The sequence below is a fragment of the Natator depressus genome, chromosome 1 (genome assembly GCF_965152275.1).
Source record: "Natator depressus isolate rNatDep1 chromosome 1, rNatDep2.hap1, whole genome shotgun sequence".
NCBI lineage: Eukaryota > Metazoa > Chordata > Testudines > Cheloniidae > Natator > Natator depressus.
Genome location: NC_134234.1, coordinates 322,598,609 through 322,611,003, shown reverse-complemented (window position 1 = coordinate 322,611,003; position 12,395 = coordinate 322,598,609).

Below are 12,395 nucleotides of genomic sequence, written 5' to 3'. Positions count from 1 at the left end.
ATAGGTATACTGCCCTGGCTATTTATTTGCTGTTAACGGTAACATAACATTTATAATTACACAGAATTTATTGCAAAAGGGTCAACAAAATTTCAGTGAAACAGTCTTCCATCAGAAAATGCAATTGCACTGAAATCAAAATTTTCTGTGGGAATGAGTTGATTTCAAAAAAATTTGACAGAAAACTTTCAAAACTGAAATGGAGTATTTCGTTGAGTTTCACATTTTGTTATTTCAACTTTTATATAAATACAATTTATATCTATTTGTATTACATTTAATATTTTATAATATTTCAACTTTATCAAAACTGTTTCATAAGGTCATGTAGAGGTTTCCAAATAAAAATATTTTGGAATTTCCATTCTGCAAATATTTCAAGATCTCAACTTTTCATTCCAGTTCAGGACAAAAACAAATTTAGAAGAGTAAGAATTTCCCGAGGGACAGAAATTCTCTTTTTCACAGCCAGCTCCTAGGTAAAAGCCAAATCCTACATCCCAAAGAATGGTTGCAGAAATGGTGCACAGCACTTCCACTATACAGGTGATCCAGTCACACAAGGGCCATACAGGATTTCACAACCCTGCTTGTTATGCAGCTATACTTTGCAATGGCTCCATGCCAAAAATCCTTAGAATTTTGGGTGCTATGTTGGTGGGGAGCAAAATGTTATTGCAGCAGCTCTGCAAGTGATCAATGGGCTGGGAGGGAGGGATGAATTCTCTCCCTTAACTCCAGGTTTACACAGGCTATGCAGAAGGACCTGGATTTGATTATAACTTTTTCTCAAACTTGTACAAACAGTATTCAGAATACTGAGACACATTCAAAGTACTGAGTTCTTCAAACCACTAATTTCAATTTTTAATAAATCTTGGAAAAGTGGAGATCTTCCAGAAAACTAGAAGAAAACTACTTGAAGAGAGTAAATGGGTAATTATAGCCAGATAGCCTAACATTGATCCCAGATAAAATAACAGAATGGCTAATACAGGACTTTGTCAATAAAAGAATAAAGTATGTAAATATAATTAATGGCAATCAACATAGTTTTATGGACAACAGGTCTCAAACAAATTCAGTGTTGTTCTCGGAGATCACAAGTTTGGTTGATAAAGGGAATTGTGATATAATATACTTAGATTTCTGTGAAGCATTTGACTTATTGCATGATATTCTGATTAAAAAGTTAGCACTATGCAAATCAATATTGAAATAGAATATGAATTAAAATCTTTCTGTATTTCATATGTAGTTCTTAAAGAGACTGATCAATGAGTATGTATGTATGTATAGCTGGGATTATGTTTTCCAATGTACATTACTTTGCATTGATCAATACTGAATTTCATCTGCCATTTTTTAAAAATGTCCCCCAGTCCCCCAGTTTTGTGAGATCTGTTTGTAACAGCCTGCCATGGACTTAACTATCTCGAGTAATTTTCTATCATCTGCAAACTTTGTTAGCTCACTGTTTACCCCTTTTTGCAGATCATTTTTTACTGATTTGAGGTCTGCAAAATAAACCATATAATGAGAGACTTAGGGAGTGCAATCTATTTAGCTTATTGAAGAGAATGTGAAGAGGTGACTTGATCACAGTCTATAAATACCTATGTGGGAAGATATCTGATTTTCACAGTTCTTTAACTGAGCAAAAAACAGCATGACAAAATCCAATATCTGGAAGCTGAAACTAGACAAATTCAAACTGGGAATGAGGCAAAAAATTAACAGTGAGGGTAATTAATCATTGGAATTGTCTTCATCACCAGAAGTCTTTAAATCATTTAAATTCAAGATGATGTCACAATCTATGCACTGACCCCTCTTCTGAACGGGCACCAAGCTGTTGTAAACAGATCCATTTCCTGGGTCCATGTGCTTCTAAGTACCCCTGGGCCTGGCCAGGGACTGGCCACTGTTCCAAACTCTGGGTTTCTCATGCAGTTTCCCAGGTACAGACCCCTAACTGATACCCTTCTTCTGCAGTGAAACACACAGTTTGGCCACCTCGATACCACAACCAGAGCCACAGTCCTGCCCGAGCCCCTAGTGCTCAGAGATATTTCCCTCCAAAGTCCAACTGGCTGTGGGAGCTCTGGTTTCCTTATTGCGTCCTTCATGGAAAACATGGTAGCAAAGCAAGGGACATAGACTTAGCCCTAGTCTACGCTTAAAATTTAGGTTGACATAGTTTGGCACTCAGCGGTGTGAAAAAGCCACATCTTTGAGTTCCACAGCTATGCCGACATAACCATAGGCACCAACTTTCCCCGGCACAGGATTTTCTTCACCACAATACTTTTATTCTTTACCAGCACTAGGGTTACAGATCTATGGAAAACAACAAACTCCTGAACAAAATCACCCCCTCAGTCTGATCTCACCCCATCTGGGAATCCTGGTTCTGGTCCAAGTCCTTAAGCCAGGTAGCCCTTCTGGCCTTCTTGGCCTGGCCATCTTGCTTCTGGCAGTGGAATGGCTTCCCTTGATTGGATAAGCACTCCTTTGAAAACTGACTCCGTCCCCTGTCTTCCCATGTGCTGCAAACTGTGGGGAGGACCACTCTCCCACCCACTGGCTTTTGTGTAGAGAGGCATTAAAAGTTAATGGCCCTGCTGGCAGACAATCTCTCTTACTAGCTCTCTCCCAAGGGTTCATACCTTTCTGACCTCACAGTCAAAGAGAATGAAGGCGAGCTTCCTCCCACCTTCTGTCCAGATCTCCAGCCCTGGACCTCAAGAAAAGAAAGTGCACAGTCCCATTCTCCAAGACCCCTTTCTACCTCCTTGCCCAAGGCCTCTTCCTCCACGGTAAACTGGTGCAGGTGTGACATCACACACCTTGGGTGGATCATCAGTTATGGGAATTGAACGTGGCACCTCTGGATCTTAAAATACAAGCCTCTATTGTGTAAGCAGAGTCAGGATGAGCTCCACCCTGACATCTAGTGGTGAGGTGTGGCAAGTTGTGGAAAAGAACTTCAGGGGCTGATCTCATTTGTATAGGCACGCCCACCCCACCTAGAATGAGGCCATAGCTGCCCAAATGGTCACTTTGGCTGCTGTGGGATCCCCAGTGTCTCTGTTATTGGGGCAGGAAGAATGAATTGTTATTACCCTGATTATGGGAATCAAAGACAGTGGAACTGTACTTGGCCTTTTGTGATGATGGAGGGACTCGCCATCAACTAAGTAGCACTCGCTAGGCAAGGGACATGGGTTCCAAAACTCTGTGAATTGAGAGAGGCTGGGGATAGGTATTAATACTTGGTGGCATGGGCCCCCTGGTGAGGGTCTTACATTCTAATTGCACTTCCTCCTCTCTCCACTGTGGAATATCAGAGCTAATTTTGATTCTATTAGGAGTCTAGTTTCAGGCTGCTGAGCTGAATTCACTTTGGGCTAATGGTGTACCAGCACTGAGGCTCCCCTACTACAAGCTGAAATCACAAAAGAGCTAAACTTACTAAGAGCTGAAATCACTGAGTGTTGTGTTAAGTAGTGGGAGAGCCTGAAGATGTATGGTGGAGCAGTTTGCGGGACGGCTGGCAGGGCAGAGCAGAGCTTTGCAGTTTGTGGGACGGCGAGCAGAGCGGCTGATGGAGCAGAGCAGTTTGTCGGATACCTAGAGCAGCTCATGGGGTGGCTGGCAGAGCCATGGAGAGGTGGGGCCATCAGCTTTGGACCATGTAAGGTGCCCCTTAACCCCCCTGCCCCCATCTCCACCCAGGTTGGGAGGTAAAACTCTGCAGATAAACTTTTGAACTCTGGGGCTGCCCTGACCAGGGACAGAGACTTTTGGGTCGTTGGACTTTTGGGACTTTGGGTGATTTTGGGTTGCTGGACTCAAGAACCAAAGGGAAAGGACATGCCCCAATTTGCTTGGGGTGGGTTTTTTGCTCAGGGGATGTGTTATGAATCCTGTTGGTGGTGTTTCCCCAACATAATGCCACATTGTTTCTCTCTGTTATTAAAAGGCTTTTTGCTACACTCAGACTATGTGCTTGCAAGAGCGGAAGTATTGCCTCTTGGAGGCGCCCAGCAGGGGTGGTATATATTTGTCCCATGTCACTGGGTGGGGGCTCGAGCAGGTTTTGCATTGTGTTATTGGAATGGAACCCCTAGATACTGAACCTGGCCCCTGTTGCTGCCAACTCTGACAGACAGAAGGGTTACAATTGCATAGGCTGAAAGACCCTAAGCTCTGTTAGCCACGGCTGTGGCAGGCTCATCAACATCTAGATATGGCCCAGACACCATCAGAGGGTAACAGAATGCAACACAGTTGGTGTGGGTTACACAGGGGCTCACAAGCAGTCCTTTCCCAAACAACGTACCCCTCCCCCAGGATCCTTACTAGGCTCTTTCTACAGTACCCTCGCAGCTGGATGCCCCAGTGCAGGTGTCAGGGTTCCCTCCCCACTCTGAACTCTAGGGTACAGATGTGGGGACCCGCATGAAAGACCCCCTAAGCTTATTTCTACCAGCTTAGGTTAAAACTTCCCCAAGGCACAAATTCTTTGCCCTTGTACGCTGCCACCACCAAGTGATTTAACAAAGAATCAGGGAAAGGACCACTTGGAGTTCCTATTCCCACAAAATATCCCCCCAAGCCCTTATACCCCCTTTCCTGGGGAGGCTTGAGAATAATATCCTAACCAATTGGTTACAAAGTGATCACAGACCCAAACCCCTAGGTCTTAGGATAATAGAGAAATCAGTCAGGTTCTTAAAAGAAGGATTTTATTTTTAAAAAAAGGTAAAAATCACCTCTGTAAAATCAGGATGGAAAATAACTTTACAGGGTAACAAAAAATTCAGAAACACAGCAGAATTTCCTCTAGGCTTAGTTTCAAAGTTACAAAAAACAGGAATAAACCTCCCTCCAGCAAAGGAAAAATTCACAAGCAGAACAAAAGATAATCTAACACACCTTGCCTGGCTTTTACTTACAATTTTTGTAATATGAGAGACTTTTAGGACCGTTTATAGGAGAAGGAGTTTTCTGACCTAATGCTTCTCTGCTTCCCAAGAGAATACACAAAAACAAAGCCTCCCCCAAGATTTGAAAGTATTTTCTTTCCCCATTGGTCCTTTTGGTCAGGTGCCAACCAGGTTATTTGAACTTCTTAACCCCTTACAGGTAAGGAGGAATTCTAGACTACCCTTAGCTATATGGTTATGACAGCAGATCTTACCCAGACCCAGTTACTGAAGAATTAAAGCTGCTGCTGCTGGAAGAGAGATTATTTATATCTCTAACCTCTTCTCCAGCACACCTTGCTATAGCCCATAATTCCCAGTGTTCCTCTGAGAAATACAAGACCCAGAATGCCTTGTTACTTGAACAGGGTTGTGCCAAGGTGTAAGCAGTCCTTAAAGGATGCAGTACACCCCGTCCTAAGACCAAAATTGCAATGTCTTTTTGCCACTATATTGCATTACAAACTCATGTCTAATTTACCATTCAGTATCAATGACTAGTGCACTTCTAACATTACTCCTTCCAAGTTTTTCTCTCCTTAGCATTCTGATCTCTCACCCCCCAAAATTAATTAATTTATTTAAAGTGTGGCTAATGTTGCCAATTTCCCACAATGACATTTTTGTTACTTTTTTGCTCAGGGCTATTAGAATGATGGTTCTACTCAGACCTCAGCAGCACCATTAAATTAAAAATATAGTTTAGATTCACCCTTGAGTTGAGGATTATTTGAGCAGCACACTAAAGGTATACATTTATTCTAGTGGCATCCTAAAGCTAAAAACTGAGCTTAGTGGCAGCTTTAAACTATAAGTATAGCAGAGTTCTTAAGATAAAGGCTTAGGACCCAGTTCAGCAAGCTACTTTAGGACATCCCTAACTTTAAGCACATGAGAAGCTTCATTGACTTCAGTAAGACTATTGGCCTGCTTAAAGTTAGGCATATGCCTATGCTGAGTCAGGGCATGACTTGGGCAGCACCATTAAAATTGAAGCTATTTTAGTAGTTCAGGAACAATCTTAACTTTTAAAATGTTCTGACTTCAGACTAATTCCTTTTATCATCCTTAATCTTTCATTAACACTAGTTTTTAAATTTTGTATATTATATATATTACACACAAATAATTCCATTAAAAGAACATTAAGATTGCAAAATCAAGCTCTCAGGAGTTAGGAAATTCTTGTGTGTATATTTTTATGATAAAGTCTTCAATTATGTAATCACTTACAATTTTTTTTCCACATGGTCACTACCTCATTCAGTGCATAGGATGGAAGGTGCTGAGTTAGTGAGCAACTATTCAATATTATGTTTTCATGTCAATGATAAAGTGGTACTTACTTATGTACTACATACCATTCAAAATCTGTTCTGCATGCAGAGTTATTAATTTTCTCATGAGCTTTTCTATGGGCTCATCATTATAGTTAGGCTTGGAAAGATTAGATTTTTATTGGCAAATGTTGATAAACGTCAATTTCACCATACATACACAAAACGATGAAAAAATACTTCGATAATAATCAAAATGTACAGATAGGCAGAGTAAGAAAAGTGCTATTTGAGAACTTATTAAAGTTCAATTTAAGGATATTTACTTTGTATATTTTGACATATGACATTGACAATTTGTGTTTTAATGGTTATAAAGCTTTAACTTTTTGAATCACAAATCTACTGTCATTAAATAATTAACGTCTAACCCCCTGATTGTCTAAGTCCTCCTGATAATTTCCCATAACTGTAAAAACTTAAATGGATAAAATTTAAAAAATGCTTAAAAACATTGATTGATTGATATTATCTGTCAAATTATAAAAAAATAAAAATTGAATTCTTCCAAGCTCAATTATAGTACCTGAGTGCTTCACAAACATTAATCAATTTATTTGCACAACGCTCTCCTAAGGTGTGTGGGTGGTGGTATTATCCCCATTTTACAGATGGAGAACTAAAGCCGGAAAGATTAGGGTCAAAAGTGCCCACTAATCTTGGGTGCCTGATATGAGACACCTAGCACTTGATTATTCAGAGTACTTAGCATTATAGCACTGTAAATATTCAAGCACAGCTCCTGTTGGCTTTCAGTTGCACCGGTGAGAGCTCAGCACTTCTGCAAATCAGACCCCGGGGTCTCAAGGTGGGCAGTCAGAAAATGAGAAAATGCTTTATGTGACAGCCGCCAATTTGGCTGACACCAAGGATTGAACCAGGGACCTCCAGAGTTAAAAGTAAGGGCCTTACTACAGTTTGAGCCAAGCTCTCAAGATGAAAGCTGTAATAGACTCACTTTCTCTATTGCTCAAGCACAGAGAGGGGGACACAACCTTCATTGACCAACAGATTACAGTACAACAGAGAGAAACTGAGTCCTTGTATTTAACCACTGCAAGAGAAGTTTCTCCTCAACTCAAGAACTATAGGTCTGTGTTTTGGGGGTTAATGGAGCAGGGTTTTAAGCTGTACCTTTGCAGGTCTGTGTGACTTATATAGTAATTGTAGTATTTGTTTGTAGCAACAGGGTCCTTAAAGAATTCCAGCCAACTCGTTTATTTCTGCAAAGCACGAAGAAAACTTGTCAAGCTGTTTTTGAGTCACAGGTCATTAAATATAGTCCTGAATACAGAACCAGTCAATTTCATCTACAGTTAAAGTTAATGGCCACACATCAGGCCAGATCTGAACACCAAGGGAACCCTCCACATTTGGTTTCTCCTCCTTTTGCATGGAAAGAGCAATCAGTCACAACTGAGACACAGTTCTCCTCCCCCTCCTAGGATCCTGAAAAGGACTCTCTATAAGGTTGGAGGGAGGGGGCAGGGAATGGATGAGCTGGGAACAGAGAATGAGTGGCTCTGTGGGGGTTAACCACCTGTCCAGGTTCTCCCAAGATTGTCCCTTTTCGAGGTAGCTGTCCTGGGAAACCTGTAAGAGTGCTCAGCACACACTGCCAGCTGTCCAGTTTTATGGGCTCAGGATCATCCACTATGTCCCTTTTTTTGTGTACCTCAGAGGTGGCAACCCTAGTTCTGTGTTGGGTAGAGTCAGAGCTGGAGGACACACACAGTTCCCAAGAGATTTCCCAAGGAAGATGGGTACAACCTGATGGGGTACCATCTTTCCCCCAGTGCCCACTACATGGTGAAGAACTCCCCTCTAATTGGGGCTATACTGCCAGGTAGCAAGGGGAAGCCACCAAAGTGTAGTGACTTAAATCAACTGAATTTTTAAAAATATATATAAATGAGGTTTTGTAATATTATATGAAAATAATCAACATCAACAGAAAATCATAGAAATGTAGGACTGGAAGAAAGCATGTGAGGTTCTTTAGTCCATTCCCACATACTGAAGCAGGACCAAGTACACACAGACCATCCCTGACAGGTGTTTGTCTAACCCAGGGATTGGCAGCGTTTGGCACGTGGCCCGCCAGGATAAGCTCCCTGGTGGGCCGGGCCGGTTTGTTTACCTGCCACGGCTGCAGGTTCGGCCGATCGCAGCTCCCACTGGCTGTGGTTTGCTTCTGCGGGCCAATGGGGGCTGTGGAAAGCCGCGGCCAGCACATCCCTTGTCCCGTGCTGCTTCCCTCAGCCCCCATTGGCCTGGAGCAGTGAACTGCGGCTAGTGGGAGCTGCAATTGGCCGAACCTGCAAATGCAGCAGGTAAACAAATCAGCCCGGCCTGCCAGGGGGCTTACTCTGGCGGGCCGTGTGCCGAACGTTGCTGATCCCTGGTCTAACCTTTTCTTAAAAATCTCCAAAGACAGGGATTCCACAACTTCCCTGGAAACCTATTCCAGCACTTAACTATCCTTATAGTTAAAAAGGTTTTCCTAACATCTGACCTAAATCTCCCTTGCTGAAGATTCAACCATTACTTCTTGTCCTACCTTCACCTGTTATAGCAGCCCTTAACATATTTAAGAGTGTAATCGGGTCCCCTTGCAGTCTTTGTTTCTCAAGACTAAACATGCCCAGGTTTTTTAATCTTTCCTTGTAGGTCAGGTTTTATAAACCTTTTGTCATTTTTGTTGCGCTCCTGTGGACTCTCTCCAATTTGTCCACATCTTTCTTAAAGTGTGGCTCACAGAACTAGACACAATACCCCAGTTGAGGCCTCACCAGTGCTGAGTAGACCTGGACCATTACCTCACATGTCTTAAATACAAAACGCCTGTTAATACACCTCAGAATGATATTAGCCTTTCTTGCAACCGCATCACATTTTTAACTCGTACTCAGTTTGTAATCCACTATGACCCCCTAGATCCTTTCCTGTAGTACTACTGCCTAGCCAGTTATTTCCCATTTTATAGTTGTGCATTTGATTTTTCCTTCCTAAGTGTAATACTTTGCACTTGCTTTTACTGAATTTCATCTTGTTGATTTCAGACCAATTCTCCAGTTTGTCAAGGGTGTTTTAAATTCTGATCGGTCCTCCAAAGTGCTAGCAACTCCTCCCAGCTTGCTGTCATCCGCAAATTTTATAAGCATACTCTCCACTCCATTATCCAACTCATTAATGAAACTATTGAATAGTACCAGGCCCAGGACAGACCCCTGTGGGACCACACAAGATACACCCCCTTACTCTGATGGCAAATCATTGATGACTGCACTTTGAGTATGATCTTCCAACCAGTTTTGCAGCCACCCTATAGTAGTTTCATCTAGACCACATTTCCCTACTTTGCTTATGAGAATGTCACATTGGACTTTGTCAAAAGCCCTACTAAATCAAGATATATCACGTTTACTGCTTTCCCGCCCCCCCCCCCATCCCCTCCACTAGGCTAGTAACCATATAAAAGAATGAAATTAGGTTGATCGGACATGATTTGTTCTAGACAAATCCATGCTGGCTATTCTTTATAACCCTATTATTTTCTAGGTACTTAGCCCAAACACCTAGCCCACCCAAGCCTCCAGGCTTAAGAGTCCAAGCCACAACACCCACACTGCTATTTTAGCATGCCAGCCTGAGCCCGACTAGCGTGAGTCTCTCTACCCATGCTGGGAGGCTCATTCTCAGCTGCAGTGTAGATATACATTAAGTGTCAAAGTTCTTGATAGAAAAAAAATCTCTATAAAATCTGAAATTCAACAATTAGGAAACTAATTAGAGAAACAAATACCAACATCCACTTTAGCAATTTAAGGCTATAAAATGAGAAGAACTAACAACATGCAAATAAAAAAAATCTGATATAAATTTTAAAAATCAATTTACATTAAAAAGTCATGAGTTAAATAAAACAATTTTTTAAAAACTAAAAACAAAACACAAAAACCAGTTGTGATTTGTATCCACGCTAGCAGCAACTGTGGGAGGGCACAGGGCTTTTTCATGAATGCGCTGGTGTCCTGAGCATCCCCCAGGGTCCATTCAGAACCCAGGGATTCAAAGGGTTTGGGGATAGGCCCCACAACTTATTTGTGGGAGTGGAGTCAAGCCCTGACCCTAACAGATCAATCAGGGAGAAATCCCAGACGCACACTCTCTCTAAACTTTCCTTTCCTTTAACCTCCTCCCATGAGCTTGCCCATGGTCAGGAAGTTGATTTACAGGCAAAATTTTCAAAAGTGCTGAATGGTGTTAGGCTTCTAAGTCACTCAGGCACTTACATTTTTTTTACCCTGTTTCTTATTTGAGTCACGGTATCCTCAGCAGCATAATGCTATCTAATACAAATAATTAATAATAATGATGCCTACAAATAATTATTATTAATAATAATGTCATACTAAGCATTGGTGCCATGTTGGAACACCGAATGAATGCTCACTTAGAGGCAAGAGCACCACTTTCAGAATCATTAAAACCACTTTTGCAGCTCCTGGGTTTTCTTTACAAATTCCCCTATCTGCATATTGACCAGGCCTGAATGTTAGTGAGGATTGTACTGTGCCTAATATCTGTATTAGAACAGTTGCAATTTTCTTTCTATCTGTGTAAAAGATACTAAGTTGCATGAGTACTGAGATCCTAGCAAATCAACCCCAGCCTCACTACTGAACAATTCATTTCACTTACTTTTGCCTCACCCTTACACAGTTCTAAAATTAGAAACAAGCAGAAGCCTACTGGAAACACTATGCAGCATCTTAATTGGATTGTCACTAGGGTAAAGTTCTACTTCTGTCAGCAACTAGCCACCTTGTTAGCATCATGCAACCTATTGCTTTTTAAAAGATGGAAATAAAAATGTCCTTCTGTTGCTACATACCAGGTAGCTCTTCTTTCATAACTGGGAAGAGTGAACATTTGGAATATACATGGGATAATGTTGAAATAGACTAAAATATTGTAAAAAAAAAAAGGCATTTGGTTCCACTTTAGATTAAAGTCTGTATTTAGTCACTTCCAGTATCTAAAACACAACCACCAGAAACCAAAAATAATCACGTACTAAATCCTGACAGAAGAGTATTGCTTCACTAAGAACTGAGTAGATATTTTAGAATGGAGCCATATAATTTATCAATGCCTCTGTAACAACTCTGAGATCTTCAGCCTCACACATCCTGTAGACCAGTGGTGGGCAACCTGCGGCCCATGGGCCACACGCGGCCCGTTAGGGTAATCACCCTTCCACTAGACAGTTTGTTTACATTGACTGTCCACAGCCATGGCCACCCACAGCTCCCAGTGGCTGTGGTTCGCTGTTGCCTGAGGGTGATCAATGTAAACAAACTGTCGCACAGCCCACAGCGGATTACCCTGATGGGCCGCATGTGGCCCACGGGCCACCGCTTGACCACCACTGCTGTAGAAAAATGGTTGAAGTATGATTGCATACTAACGCATAACTCTCAGGCTCCGGAAAGATGAGAATGCACCTTCGTATGCAGAAGAGTTAAAATGAGTGTCAGCATCTGAAAGAATTCACATACCAACCTTAAACTCAACACAGTCAGAGAAACCTGAGCCCCTTTCCACATGTTAAAATCCAGCCCAGGATACAAATCCTGATCTAAACTAAGAGCCCATTCCACACTTTCACTACACCAAATACATATCTAGGCACCAACCTATGTATGCACATATACCTGAAGAGGTAGTGCAAATATACAAGAACATATGGCATATTTCCCTTATTCACCTTGGTATTGAAGGTGGGCCAGATCCTAATGTCCTGGCTCCATTCCTTTTGCACCACTGGAGCAATGCAAAGGGGACAGAGAGATTCCTGTGGTATAGGAAGAATCTCTGAATGGTATAAAGCCAGAATAACTGGCCCTATCGTACTCACTGCCATAAGCATGGGGGCATTCCTGGGCTGGCCTGGGTCTGGAGTGGATGGTCCCAGACTGCAAAGTGGTCCTTAGAGAAGTAGTCTATCTGGTGTAATTTAAAGCAGCTCTTAAGTTGCTTTATGTTATATTCGGGGCTAGAT